At 38.6% G+C, this 15,057-nt stretch overlaps 1 protein-coding gene across 19 annotated transcripts in view; it reads right to left on the reverse strand.

The window, feature by feature from the left end:
* The window catches only part of LOC145269265 (kinesin-like protein unc-104), a 649,720-nt gene extending 649,423 nt beyond the window's left edge, over window positions 1–297 (reverse strand). For 6 of the 19 annotated variants that reach the window (XM_080124931.1, XM_080124926.1, XM_080124935.1 and 3 more), the window contains exon 1: window positions 138–296. The gene's annotated coding sequence lies outside the window, so the exon portion shown is untranslated. Of the gene's footprint in view, window positions 1–137 lie in introns of all 19 variants that reach the window. The other 13 variants (XM_080124929.1, XM_080124925.1, XM_080124901.1 and 10 more) reach the window with 3 other exon arrangements.
* Window positions 298–15,057: the final 14,760 nt, after the last annotated feature.

Genomic DNA, 15,057 nt, shown 5'->3' on the forward strand with positions numbered 1-15,057 from the left:
TGTTTTTGGCAAACATTTTCGTCCACCCTTTAGCAAAAGAACCTAAATTACATAACTATAAAAACAACCAATGTTCACATCCATAAAGGAAAAAGAGAGATGAAATATCAAATAAAAGATCTTAAGGATTAACTTACTAGATTTTATGTAAAAAACGGTTCCTTTTCACCTTTCTTTCGTCAAAATAATCCATAAATAGAGGCCATGCCTGGATTTGGTCGCCGTCGGTCTTGTGACAAACAGGCGAAGCCAGGACGAGTTATCGACGCTCGTTTTCCGGGGAGAGGCAAGAGTATAAACTTTAAGGGAGGGGGGTCCTGGTCTCATTATACAATAGAGAGAGAAAGAATTAGTATCTGCAGTTGGTAGCGGGATGAGAGCTTAACAACAGACGAGGTAGGAGGAGCAAACGGAAACTTTTGGCTGACGGTAAAACAAGGGGGGGGGTAAATAAAGGGGAGATAACTTAAAATTAACAAAATTTATAGAGAGAGGAGGGGAGAAGAAAGGTTTATACATAAAAAGAGTGAGTGGGCAGAAAAGAAAGAAAGAGAAGGCATTACTTGTTTGGCCCATTAAGAACCAGTGGTCCATATTGACTTTTTAGGTGGTTCACACTACGCTGACTGTTGTTTCATAATTTAAAATGGAGACTGTTGCCTCTCTACTTATATTAAGTTAGATATGTGTACATATTTATATGTGTCATATACATTTCTAGCCCTGTCAAACCTTCTGTCAATACACATCATGTTACTGAATGCCAGTTTCGTTGGGCAGGTCATATATGCCGCAGCCGCATTGCCTGATTCAAGGTTCCCAACACAACTCCTTTACAGTGAACTGTCCAAAGGAAAAAGACCCAGAGGAAGACAGCAGAAACGGTGCAAGAACAATCTGAAGGTCTCTCTCAAACAGTTCAGTTTGTATTCTAACTTATGGGAAAAACTAACTCTAGACAGATGTTCTTGGCGTACCGCAACTCACAAAGAGGCTATGATTGCTGAATCTGCATGCAATGAAGAGCGCAAGACAAAACGTGATATTAGTAGAGATCCCTAGATGTAAAAGATCTTTCTACTCCAGTAGTTTCTTCCCCAGAACCGCTAGACTCTAGAATTCCATTCCAGATCCCTGCTTCCCTAACTGTACTGACATGCAGAAGTTCAAGTGTAACGTGAACCGACATCTTGCTGCCCAAATCCCAACATAGTGCCCCAGTAGTTGCTGCCCCTGATAGTAGCCCCCTACACCAAATTGGCAATGTGCCTTGTTTGGGGTGAAAATGTAATAAAAAAAAATAAATAAATAAAAATAAAAAAATAGTACAGACAGAGCAATTATCCCACAGGTGTCCAACATGTTGGAAATACTTCAGAGTTCGAATCAGTCTAACAAGCCATCTTCGAACCCACAGAACAATTGATCACGATCATCTTCGCAAGTGATGGACGAGCATCATCACGCATACATATAGTGTATGCGCAGGATTCACTCCTATACTACTTAATCGATCATTATGAATTTTGGAACACAGGTGCAAGGTGTAAGGGGTCATAATGTGGGTTGTATTTAGTTTATTTTAGTTCAATTCCTGTAAAAACAGAGTGAGGAGCCCATCACTAAAATTCAGATACGTATGGTTTTTGTGAAATTGTAACAGTAAATGTTTGTTTTTTTTTATGGAAATCGCTTGAGACAAGGTATGAAGCCACTTGATGTAAGGAGCTAACAAGAACGAAAGCTGATTATTACAAAGATAGGAGATGCTTATTGACCTTAGTCTTTAAAAGACCAAAGCTGTAGGTAGAAGGAAAACAATGAGCAGGAAGAAAGTTCCACAACCTTGCAGTACTTGGAAAGAAGCTACTCGAATAGGAAGCTGTATTTCAATGAGGTATTAAATATCATAATAATATTTGCAAAAAATACTGAGACTAGCAACATCACTTTTGTGAGAAAGAGGTTGCAGTGAAGAAGAAAGCGTGGGGGCCAATCAAATAAAAAATATGTTTCTGCAGTTTATCAAGAACCTTCAAATGGGACACACATTCATACGCCCAAATATAACAACAATACTCCATACATGGTTCACTAGTGGATTTGTAGAGATAGAGAATAGCCTCAAGTGTGAGAAAATGTTTAGAATGATAGTGAGAACCGATTTTACAAGAATCAAAAACAGCAATGGATTTAATATATGAACTCCAAGAAAGATTTGATGAGAAAGAAAGACCAAGAAGTTTTAGTGTCGATTTCTCATCGAGAACAGAACCATCAATTGGAAAGAAGCTACTGGAATAGAAAGCTTTATTTCAATTCAAACAGCAATTTGATGAAGACCACTAGACCAGCGAGTCAAACGAGCTGGAACAAAAGAAGCAGTGAATAGATCAGACAATTCTGAAGAAAACAAGCTATCATAGTATTTATAGAAAAGACTGAGACTAGCAACATCACGTCTATGAGAGAGACGTTGCAGCAAAGAAGAAAAGGTGGGGGGGGGGGGCAATCAAATTGTAAATTCATTTCTGTGCGTTATCATGAACTTTCAAATGTGATAAATGATTCACCAGCCTAAATATAACAACAGTACTCCATACGTCATCTGATAACAGATTTGTAAAGATAGGGAATATTCTTAAATGTGGGAAAGTGTTTACAGTGATAGTGAGAACCGATTATACAAGAAACAGCAATGGATTTAATATATGAACTCCAAGACAGATTTGTTGAGAAAGAAAAACCAAGAAGTTTTAGAGTCGATCTCTCATGAAGAGCAGAGCTATCATAAGAATCTTAGGAAGAAAATGGACATGCCTGCAATTGAAGGACACTAATTATTATTAAATGCCTTAAAAATTGGTACAAACCTGTTTTTGTGCTTCCTGTAGGGTCAGGTGCAGACACAAAAAAAAAAAAAATGAAGAAAAGAAAAAATATGTCTGCTTCTCTATACGATCTTGTCACCTCATATGCAAATGAGATGCTTCCGGTTTGAATAAAAAGCCTGATTTTTCAGAGACTTTTTGGATTTGGATTTGAATGCTGGGGTAGCATTTTTGACAGTAGTCAGCTGAGTTTTGAAGTTGAGAGTTTTTACAACAGGTTGTCGAATTTTGGCGTTGAGTTTTGACAGTAGAACGTTGAGTGTTAGCGTAGCAAGTTTCTGGCTGCAGTGTGTCAAATTTAACTCTGGAAATTGTTAGTTGGAAGTGCAGCATAGTTAACAAACCATCAGAGCAAGTGGAGAATAGTTAACACTTAATCGTTTAACCACATGCAATAAATAATAATTAAAAGCATTTCCAAAATTTCATTGTGATTTTAAGAGTCAGAATATGAATAAAACCTCTCATTTAAAAACTTAAATACAGGGTGGAACAATAAAGTTGTCGTCCTAAAGAAAACAACACTACAGCTTTATTTTAAAACTTTTATTGAAAAAATCAATTCAGGTAACTTGATTATGTAGTAGAGCTGACATCTATTCAATGTAGCCGCCTTCAGCCTCAATCAATCAATTCAGATAACTTGATTATGTAGTAGAGCTGACATCTATTCAATGTAGCCGCCTTCAGCCTCAATCAATCAATTCAGGTAACTTGATTATGTAGTAGACCTGACATCTATTCAATGTAGCCGCCTTCAGCCTCAATCAATCAATTCAGGTAACTTGATTATGTAGTAGACCTGACATCTATTCAATGTAGCCGCCTTCAGCCTCAATCAATCAATTCAGATAACTTGATTATGTAGTAGAGCTGACATCTATTCAATGTAGCCGCCTTCAGCCTCAATCAATCAATTCAGGTAACTTGATTATGTAGTAGACCTGACATCTATTCAATGTAGCCGCCTTCAGCCTCAATCAATCAATGCAGGTAATTTGATTATGTAGTAGAGCTGACATCTATTCAATGCAGCCGCCTTCAGCCTCAATCAATCAATTCAGGTAACTTGATCATGTAGTAGAGCTGACATCCATTCAATGTAGCCGCCTTCAGCCTCAATCGCCGCCTCGTTACATGTCCAGAACTGAGAGTATGCCTTTGCCACAAGCACCAGGAGGAGCTTTGTGAATACTCGGCGGATGGCAGCAATCAAGCTGGCTTTGGTATTGTGGGAGGTCATGTTGGTAATTTTCTTGATGTATGAGCAAACAAAGTAGTCCAGTAGGTTTAGGTGAGGCAAGGAGGGGGGGGAGAAAGTGGGCCAGTGAGAGAAAGATACAAAGTCGGAGCATTCCTTCTAAAGCCAAACCTGGGTTTCTTTGGACTTGTGGGCCAGTGCACAAGTCCTGCTACCACACCCAAGGTCTGCCAGTGGCCACCTTATTGCACTAGGGAATCACCACACTCTTCAGGACATCCAGGTACACTTAGGTGTTGACTTTCAAGCTGACTTTGAAGATGTGAGGTGGCATGATGTGGCCCTCACTGAAATCGCACCAAAGACGATAACTGTGGCTGGAAACTTTGTTTTGATCACCCTGGGCACGTCCCTATTATTTGTGGCAACCCAGCAATGCATTTTGAGGATGCTGGCAATGGTCCTGTTGGCATAACTTGGATCAGTAGAGAGCATGGGTTGTACAGTGGTGCATTTTGTATCTCGCTCGTTGAACATTATGTTTCTGCCCACAGATCGCTGACTCCCGATGTCATGGATTTTTCATTCAACTATTCTTCTTATGGCTGGATCGTCATTTCTCGCTGGCAACAGTCGATGGGAACACACGTGGGTCCACAAAGTAAAAGAATAGAGTAAAGCAAACAGGAAAAACACAGACAACAATGTTTCACATATTTTGACGGTTGGACTTGTGAGCATGTGTGTGTGTGTGCGTGTGCGTGTCTTACGTTCGTCTGTCAATTGCAATTTGTCTATCTCTGTTTCGCAGTCAACTCTAAAAACTGTCTAACTGTTGTTGCTATCAGCTCCCATCCGCTGCGAACGTCATCTAGTTGTCAACTAACTGTCTTCTCTGCATCGGTATCTGAAGTCGCCTCTCACACCGGCCACCCGAAAACTGCCCTTGCAATCTGTACTGTAGGCTTGTATTGTCATTGTCAAATCTAAAAATGCCTACAGATTCATTGTTTGCTACTTCCTATTTCATTGTACATTTGTATGACACTTCCTTCCTATTATCCCCCCACCCCCATTAGCACTTAGTGACTCATGGGTCATCTTCAAAGTATTACATATTATTGACTGGGGATGTATATCGATGTATTATATTTTTTAGTACCTTTGCATCTGATTTAAAGTTGTGGTGTAGCTGGTTGCAATAGAATATATTGATGGGGTGAGGATTGTTAACTTGGTTATTATTAGTTTGGTCAACTAAGCAATTAAGGAATTTGTTATTAAGACCCGTTTTATATTTTTTAATTTAAATAACCTGAAAAGGATTGATATGCCGTAAAACAAAAACAACCAACTCATCCGCCACAAACGGCATCTAGTTGTCAACTCTCTTCTCTGCGTCGGTATCTGAAGTCGCCCCCACCCCTGGCCACCCGAAAGCTGCCCTTCCCTTGTAATCTGTTCTGTAGGCTTCTATTGTCATTGTCAAATCTAAAAGGCTCAATCTAAAAATACCTACAGATTCATTGTTTGCTACTTCCTATTTCATTGTACATTTGTTATGACACTTCCTTCCTATTATTCCCCCCCCCCTCAGCATTTAGTGGCTCATGGGTTGCCTTCATAGTATCACACATTGTGTCACTTTCAGACATTATAGAAGGCTTCTGTCGCTCTTGGGATTTGTACACAACTGGCCAACTAGTAGATGATCTGCAACAACAAAAGAAGACCGGTTTTCATCAAACGGAAATGGAATCATGTAGTCTTTTCTAGGCCGACAATTTTATCATTCCACTCTGATCAACCTAGTCAGTACTAGATGGGTGACCATTTGGCACTGTGTCATCTTTCTATGACCGGGATATACATGCGGCTTGGGACTATTTGTGAATTTGTTATTCCTTGTAAACTTCCTCCTTGGGAGGAAGCCGGCACTAGATACCACACGAAGCAATTAGGCCCCAATTAAGCAAGATTCCCTGGATGTAACTTCGTTTTTAAGACATCTTTTTTTTAGAATGAAAATAAAATAATAGATTTTGATCAAAATTGGCATAAGGATTATTTTCATGGCAGCTGCTAAACTGGCCTTCTATCTATCCCCCCCCCACCTCCTTGTAAAACATCCACTTGTCTAGCTACACCAATTGCTAACAATTTCTCTTATTACCTAAATGAAAATTCTATGAACAAAGTTTAGTTCCAAGAATTGTCTCTCTGTGGAACACAATACAGCGAAGCTACTTCCCAGCTGACTATAACATAGCTGTTTCCAAGTCTAACGTGAACAAATTCCTGTTGAGCTGTCCTCTTAAATGAATAAAAACCTTGATTCCAGTAAAGCAACTGGCCCCAACGGCAATCTAGTCATAGTACTCAGAAAGCTCCAACTGGAACTAGCTCCCATACTTACAAAGCTGTTTAAATGTTGCCTTAAGGATAAATGCTTCCCAACACCCAGGAAAACTTCATCAGTCTTCCTCATATTTAAAGATTCCGGAGGTCAGTCATCTTTTACCGAGTACAGACCAATCAGTCTCCTGTGCATCATGAGTAAGTTGCTGGAATCTGTGGTAAATAGGGAAGTGGTCAACCACCTCAGCAAAAAATAACCTGCTCAGTGACATGTAATATGGTTTCCATCCTGCTAGATCTACAGCGGATGTACTAACTGTTATATCACACAGGATTAGTGAATCTCTTCACAGGAGTTTCATTTCTAGAGCAATAGCTCTTGACATATCGAAGTTTGTTTTTTTATTACATTTTCACCCCAAATAAGGCATATTGTCACTTTGTTGTAGGGGGCTACTATCAGGGACATGGGCATCAGGGGTACTCTATAGAGAGTTGGGCAGCAAGATGTCAGTTCACGTTGCACTTGAACTTCTGCATATCAGTACAGTTGAGGAAGCAGGGACCCGACAGGGAATTCCAAAGTTTAGCTGTCCTGGGGAAGAAACTACTGGAGTAGAAGGCTCTCTTACATCTAGGGATCTCTACTGTGAAGAGGTGGGATTTAGCTGCTTGTCGGGTTTGTCGGGGGTATTTACGTCGAGGGGGCACAAGTGCTTGCAATTCGTCAGAGCATTCACCGTTAAAGTACTTGTAGAAAAGGCAGAGGGATGCAACATTCGTCGATGGGACAGGGGCTGAAGTTTAGTATCAGATTGGCAACTTTTATGGCATAAAGGTCTGCTTCACAAGATCACTAACTATGGAATAACTGGAAATGTCCTCTCAATTATTAAATCTATCATCTCTAATAGGCTCATCAGAATTGTCATTGCTGGGCAGAAATCAAAATCTCATAGTATTAATGCTGGAATCCCTCAAGAGTCAATTCTGGGCCCAACTCTCATCTTAATCTTCATCAATGATCTCCCAAATCACATTCTTAAATCATTCGTAAACATTTATGCAGACGACACCACAATCTACAGTAACACTTCAAAGCAATGACCAAGATCTTTCTGATTCTCTCTTTTCTCATGTTGAGAATGCAATGCAATGGAGAAAATGGTGGTTGGTTAATTTTAATGCATCAAAAACCAAGCTTTTCTCTTTTCAGCATAATCACTCTGACCTCCATTACATCTCAATTGATATGAATAGCTCTCGTCTTGGGGAAGTTCCTTGTCTTGGCAAACTTCTGGGACTGACTTTCATTCCTGATCTGAAATGGAACACATATATCAAATATGTTGCCGCTGAAAAAAATGGTTAAATCACTCTACTGCTCCAGTAGGTATCTCATTGCCGATGCAATCCTCTATCTGTATATAAAATAAAAGTGGTGCAAAACTCTTATGTTTGGGAAATCAATTTTACCCGTTCTGAGACAGGTATTTTTCAAGTTTTTGACAATGAAAAATATTATGTATTTGTATTTATTTGCGAACAAACAAAGGGAGATAACTCAACATGATTCAAACTTGCGAGATTTATATTGTAATGCCAACAAATTCCCATTTATTTTCTTACAAATGAATTTCTTTATAAAAATAAAACTACTTGATTGATTTACGTGATTTTTGTGAATACACCATTTTCGTTTCGTCACGGGTACGTCCATTATACAGATTTTTCTTTGTTTGTTTTTTGTATTATTTTAAATATAGGGTGAATTCTGGATAAGAATCGAATAAATGTTTTGAAATAGTGCCAATCTGCTTCTTTTTTTTTTAATATTAGAATTATTATGGATCGATTAGCGCACTGAAAAAGTAGAGAAGAATCAATAATTTTATTAATGAGAAGCAGGGTGAGTTGATACAATAAATGACACAGGAGGGATCAATGTTAAAATAGAGAGGGGTGTAAGAAATCCTCTGTGAAATATCAACAAGGTTGAATAATATTATAAATAGAGAGAAAGAGAGGGGGGGAGATATAACTGATTAATAGAGAGGGGGGAGATATAACTGATTAATAGAGAGAAGGGGGGATATAATTGATTAATAGACAGAGGGGGGATATAACTGATTAATAGACAGAGAGGGAGGATATAACTGATTACTACAATACAAGAAAGAGTTTAAAAAGAGGGTCAACAAGAGTGAGATGAGGCGGAGATCTTTGAATGACAAATCATGTGCCTTAGAAAAGAAAGAAAGAAAGAAAGTAAAAAAGGAAAAGCAAAGTAAATGAAATACTAGAAGAAGAAGAAGAAGAAGAAGAAGAAGAAGAAGAAGAAGAAGAAGAAGAAGAAGAAGAAGAAGAAAAACAAGAAGGAGAAATATTAGAGAAAGAAAGAGGAAGAGGATAAAAATATAAGGAGGAGGAGGAGGAGGAGGAATACTAGACAAAGAATTAGGAGGAGGACCTGAAGGGAAGGGCAAAGAAGAAGAAGAAGAAGAAGAAGAAGAAGAAGAAGAAGAAGAAGAAGAAGAAGAAGGAGGAGGAGGAGGAGGAGGAGGAGGAGGATTAAATATTTAAATTGAATTTTTAATGAAGAACTGAATGTAAATAAAAATATTAAAATAGGATGGTGTGAGAATGAAGAGAGAAACAATTGATCTTTGATTATTGATGCAGAGAGAGAGAGAGAAAGAGAAAGAGAAAGAGAGAGACTTAACTCGAATGGGTAGTAGTATTAGGAGACGATCTAATTAGAGTAGGAGGAGTCAGTCGTTTCAACTATAAACAATAAAACCGACTATATAACCGATTTATTACACGAAACCCCACATTAATAAAATTGTGTGACCACTTCTCGCATGTTTGTGTATGTGTGGTGCGGCGGTGCGCTGGTGCGTAACTAATTATTATTTTTATTTTTAAATATTAATCGATTATTTATTAAAAAAAAAAAATGAAATAGAATAAAATAAAACTAAGTCTCAAAGTCGTATTAAAAAAACAACTAGAAAATTAAATGCACCATAATGCACTTCGGTTTATTTGTAATCAAGGCGTGTTAATCTTTTTATTAACGAAAAAAAACAAAAACAAAAAAAACAATATAATCAATTACTTTGTGCTTCTGTAGGAGTTAATCTTGACATAAACTTTTAAGACCAACTCTTAATCTCTTACGAAAGGATCGTCAAAGGAAAGAGAACAAGGTCCTTATATAAACACCAAACGATATATTTATTGAAGTGATCTGCACCGTAGGGTGTAGGCTGCCAAAAGTTAAAACAGCGAAGGAAAGAATAAAAACAATGCAGTTTAGGGTACTTATCCAGTTTACGACCTAATCTCAGGCAACAGATAATGTAAGCAGGCAACAGATAATGTAAGCATTTGGAAGATGCCAAAGTGGTTATCCAATCAGCTGTTAGAAGACGGCAAGTTTCAATGAAAACATGAAATTTATTAAATAAAAAAAAGGTTCTTTGATATGACAGGGGCGCGTTCGAAATGAATGTTCCTGTTTAGAGCACAATTGGAGTATGATACTGACTTTTTGCATTTTAAACTTGAATCCAAGCCATTACATATAAAAAATAATTTTATAAAATCAGCAATAGGTTCTCTGCAGTGCAATGTAGACTATAGTGAATTGTGAACTAAGTCAAGAGGAGACTGATGGGGGCAATATTTTTGCCAGTGAATTATTTCACCAGAATTCTTGACCACAGAGGTAATTTTCCAGCTATCAGAGAAGCAAAATTCGGCAAAGCATTTCTTGTAGAGTTTAAAAAAACAAGGTCCATCTTAACAGAATATTCCTTTATTTCTGTAGCAAAGATAAGATCAGGCTCTCATGCTCTGGAGGTGTCAAGTTTTTTTATGACATCCCTAACTTTAACGGTAAATGCTCCGATGAACTACAAGCACTTGTACCCCATCAACATAAATACCCTCAACAAACCCGACAAGCAGCCAAATCCCACCTCTTCACAGTAGAGATCCCTAGGTGTAAGAAGGCCTTCTACTCCAGTAGTTTCTTCCCCAGACCAGCTAGACTTTGGAATTCCCTTCCAAGTTCCTGCTTTCCCAACTGTACTGACATGCAGAAGTTCAAGTGTAATGTGAACCGACATCTTGCTGGCCAACTCCCCACATAGTAGCCCTGTAGCTTATGTCCCTGATAGTAGCCCCCTGCATCAAAGTAGCAATGTGCCTTTTCTGTGGTGAAAATGTAATAAAAAAAAAAATAAAAAACTTAGAAAGGGCGAGGATCAAAGGGTTAGGGTTAGTAGGAAAATTGGGAGGGAATGGTTTTGTAATAGAGTGCATGGAAAAATTTCAGCAGGAGCTGTAAGATAGCTGATTTAGGGAAGATATTAGCAGCAGTAGACAAAAAAAGCACATATGCAAATTAGGAAACGTGCCCGAGCTTGCGTGAGAAGAAATATGGTAGGATCCTTCTATCGATCCAGTAGATATCTCACTGCTGATGCAATTCTCTGCCTATATAAGAGCCAGGTACGTTCAAGGATGGAGTACTGTTACCACATCTCGGCAGAAGCTGCTAGAAAGGTCTTATCCTGCCTGGATAGAGTTCAAAATAGACTTTGTAGCCTCATAGGAGATGTCCTTTTCTCTTCCCTGCAACCTCTATCTCACAGAAGAGATGTTGCGAGTCTGTCTCTGCTTTATCGTTATTTTCATGACAAGTGCTTGTTTTTCTTGTTTTTTACATGGTGGTCACCACTTATCAAGACCCGGAGGCCACTCAGGGATAAGGGCTATTGCATGTACAGTAATCTATGGGATAATATTGTAGCAATCGTTAGTAATGGAGATTTAATAAAGTATCTTACTTAACGAGTGGTTTATCAGGAACTTGTTTATGTTGGACTTGCAGACATCCAAGTTGTAGTCAGGTGGGAAGCAGGTAAATGGCAGAAAGTTCCACAGGCGTGCACTTTTAAGAAAGAAACTTTGTTCATGGAATCTACGTTTTGATTTAGGCACAGATAAAGAATGGGGAAAATTATTGACAGTGGTTTCAGCTAGATGGGTGTTTTTCGTGAAAGATTGGCGAGGGGGGCACCAGAGATTGGAGCTCAGACGAGCACCTGCCATGGAAATAATGATAATACAAAGACAGGCGCACAACAGTACTCCATCCTTGGACGTTTCAAGTCCAACGTAAACAAGTTCTTGATGAGCCGTTCCACTTAAGTTAATAAGTTTGAGCTCCAATCTATGGTCCCCCCTCGCCAAACGTTCACGAACTGAAATCACTATCAATAATTTCCCCCACTCTTTATCTGTGCTGTGGAACCGTCTTCCGTTTGCCTGATTTCCAGCCGACTACTATATGGTTGTTTTCAAGTCCAACGTAAATAAGTTCTTGATGAGCCGTTCCGCTTAAGTTAACAAATTTACCGACTTTCCATTACTATCAATTACTATATTGTCCAATTGACTACTGTACACTCTTTAACCCTTATCCTCGAGTGGCTTCTGGGCCTTGATAAGTGGTGCTGCCTATGAAAAAAAAAAGAAAGAAAAATAGAAAAAAGAACACCACATGATTGGAAGAAGCAAAGTGGGTGTCGAAAAAGTGTGAAGTCAAAGACAAGTAATGGCTGTCTATGGGCAGCATGTATTGGAGCAGAAAGAAAAACGCGTCCAGGTGAGATGGGTCCTGGATATGACCTTAAACTATATCCGATGGTGAGGCCCCAGCTTGCAGGCCTTAGGGAGTGTGGAGCCACCCTTTGATTGCCATTGCTCCCAGGTCCACTCTGACCCGGAGTGGTAGTACCTGTTAGGGTCCCAACTATGGGTTAAATAGAATACACCTTAAAAAACAAATATACAATATTAAAAAAATCGTTCTTCAAAATCACCAGATTCGGCATTAAATAACCTGAAAAGGGTTGATATGCCGTAAAACAAAACAACCGACCAACCAGGTGAGATGAACGTGTGGTCCCACAGTGGCAGCGAGAGACTTTTTAAGCTGGTGTTGAGACAGCGGGGTTTTATTAATCTCATGGCAAACGAAGTGAACAGTTAGAAAAAACAAGAAGCAGGCATTGTTTGGAAAGTAACGGTAATAAATGCCTTTTGCTCAGACAGAAAAAAAAAGCCGAATCGGATTTATTTATTTTTGTTTGTTTGTTTTTTTTTGTTTTTTTTTTTACAAGGTGGTCACCACTTATCAAGGCCCGGAAGCCACTCATGGATAATGGTTATTGTAAGTACAGTACGTTAGTATGGATATTTTAGAGTGTCTAGTCAAGGGGGCGGTTCATCAGGAATTTGTTTATGTTGGACTTGAAAACATCCAAGCTGTAGTCAGGAGGGAAGCAGGCAGACGGAACAGAGTTCCACAGGCGTGCAGTTCTAAGAAAGAAGCTTTGTTCATGGAATCTACGTTTTGATTTAGGCATAGATAAAGAGTGGGGAAAGTTTTTGACAGTGGATTCAGCTAGACGGGTGTTTTTTGTAAAAGATTATCGAGGGGAGACCAGAGATTGGAGTTCAGACGAGCACCTGCTATGGAAATAACGATAAAACAAAGATAGGCTTGCAACGTCTCTTCTGTGGGAGAGAGGTTGCAGGGAAGAGAAAAGGGCATCCCCCACTAGCCACGAAGTCTATTTTGTACTCTGTCAAGGCAGGATAGGCTGTTTTTAGCATCTCCTGCCCAGATATGGAAGCAATATTCCATCCTTGGACGTACTTGGCTTTTATATAGATAGATAATTGCATCAGTAGGGAGATATCTTCTGGAGCGGTAGAAGGATCCCACCATCTTTCCAGCGACCTTGGCAACAGACTTTATGTACATGTTCCATTTCAGACCAGGAGTGAAGGTCAAGCCCAGAAGCTTGTCAAAACATGGGGCTTTTCCTAGACGAGAGCCATCCATTTCAATTGATGCCAGATGGGGATCAGAGCGTTGATGATGTAAAGGTAGGAGTTTGGTTTTAGATGCATTAAAGGTAACCAGCCATGTCTTCCCCTACTGAACCACTCGTTCGAGATCAGATTGTTTGTTTGTTTGTTCCTTTTGGACAGTGCCGGACGGCGTTGGGATCCGAGAGAAGTTTGCACTGCAACGAACACAGTTCAAGCGTAACAGACATGTTACAGTTTGTGGAATTCAAAGTGGAATTCAAGCAAACCACTAGGCAAGCAGTTCAGTCTTATCAGTAGCAGTGGAGGTGACATAATGGTAGTATGATAGCAGAGTAATTGTTGACTGTCCACCATTCATTACACTATGATAGATTTTCTAGAAATCACGAGTTTCTAATTTCTCGTTTCTGAATTGTTTGGATTCATCGGACTACTGCTTTCATCTTGAGCATTTCAGTCGATGTAACCTCTGACCTTCTTCAGGTGTATCTTGTTGACCTCAGGAATGTTTCTATCGAATTTGGGAATTTGGACGGAATTTTGAATTGAATCCTTTATTAACTTAAAGAGAGTAGCATGCTCTTGTTCTGTCAGCCATGACTGGATAGAGGCCCTAAGTAATTCACAAATGTATTTTTCGGTCGCCCACACTGAGGATTGAACCTTCAACCTTCAGAAGAATATCACTTTTTACAATTGATTTTTCCAAATAATCTAACCATTGCGCTATGGGGTCCTTTCTCAAGAAATCACGAGTTCCTAATTTGTGTGACTCAATGTGTTTTTTGCCATCTCGACATACAGATAATTAGCTATTACACTCTTACAATGAATATTTGATACTAAAATCATTTGGACAGAAATAATAATTGCCTCCATCTAGAAGGATTTCTCTTTTACTAACCGAGAGAAGAGTTGATGCATAGTATCAAAACAGATACTAAAAATATTGTAAAATCGGCTAATATTTAAAACGTAAAAAGTGTTAAAATATTCAGAGCAGATGTAAAAAAAAAGAAAAAAGAATTACTGGTTAAAATATTCAAATCAGACAAATTCTCTTTAATTTCAAATGATCTTGATTGGTTAATCTGAGTCACGTGATACAAATTCTTGATTGTGATTGGTGGTTAGTTGTGGTGTCTATGGCGAGTTGTAGAGAGCATAAAAAAGTGCTGCCGCTTTTTAATGTATACTAATTTGAGCTTTTATTCCATTTTTTTTTTTCAATTTTAGCCATCTTTCTTTTTCTTTGTATATATGCTTTACATAGTAGGTGTTGCTCAGGAGTCTTTTTTTCGAGGTACCTTAAATAAGTTTCTAGACCTTTTCTGTACAGGCATTTAAAATTGTCATAGACTCTTGAAAATTCAGTATGTTATTTACTATACATTATAGGAGATGACTGATCAATTTTTATGATTTCACGTTCAAATGAACACCTACAACAGGAACTGGAATACAGCTTATTAAAGCTTGATTTTCACAGCTGGTGAATTTCAAAAATGCAATATGGACGTGAGGGCATTTTAAAAGAACGATATGCAATAAAATTTTGTTTTAAACTGGGGAAAAAATTCCACAGAAACATATAAAATGCTCCAGACTGCTTTTGGACAATCTTGCATAAATTGAGCATCAGTTTTTGAGTGGCATAAGAGATTCAAGGAAAGTAGGGAATCTGTGAAGGAT

This window comes from Euprymna scolopes, chromosome 45 (assembly GCF_053919585.1).
Source record: "Euprymna scolopes isolate OS-2025 chromosome 45, ASM5391958v1, whole genome shotgun sequence".
NCBI lineage: Eukaryota > Metazoa > Mollusca > Cephalopoda > Sepiida > Sepiolidae > Euprymna > Euprymna scolopes.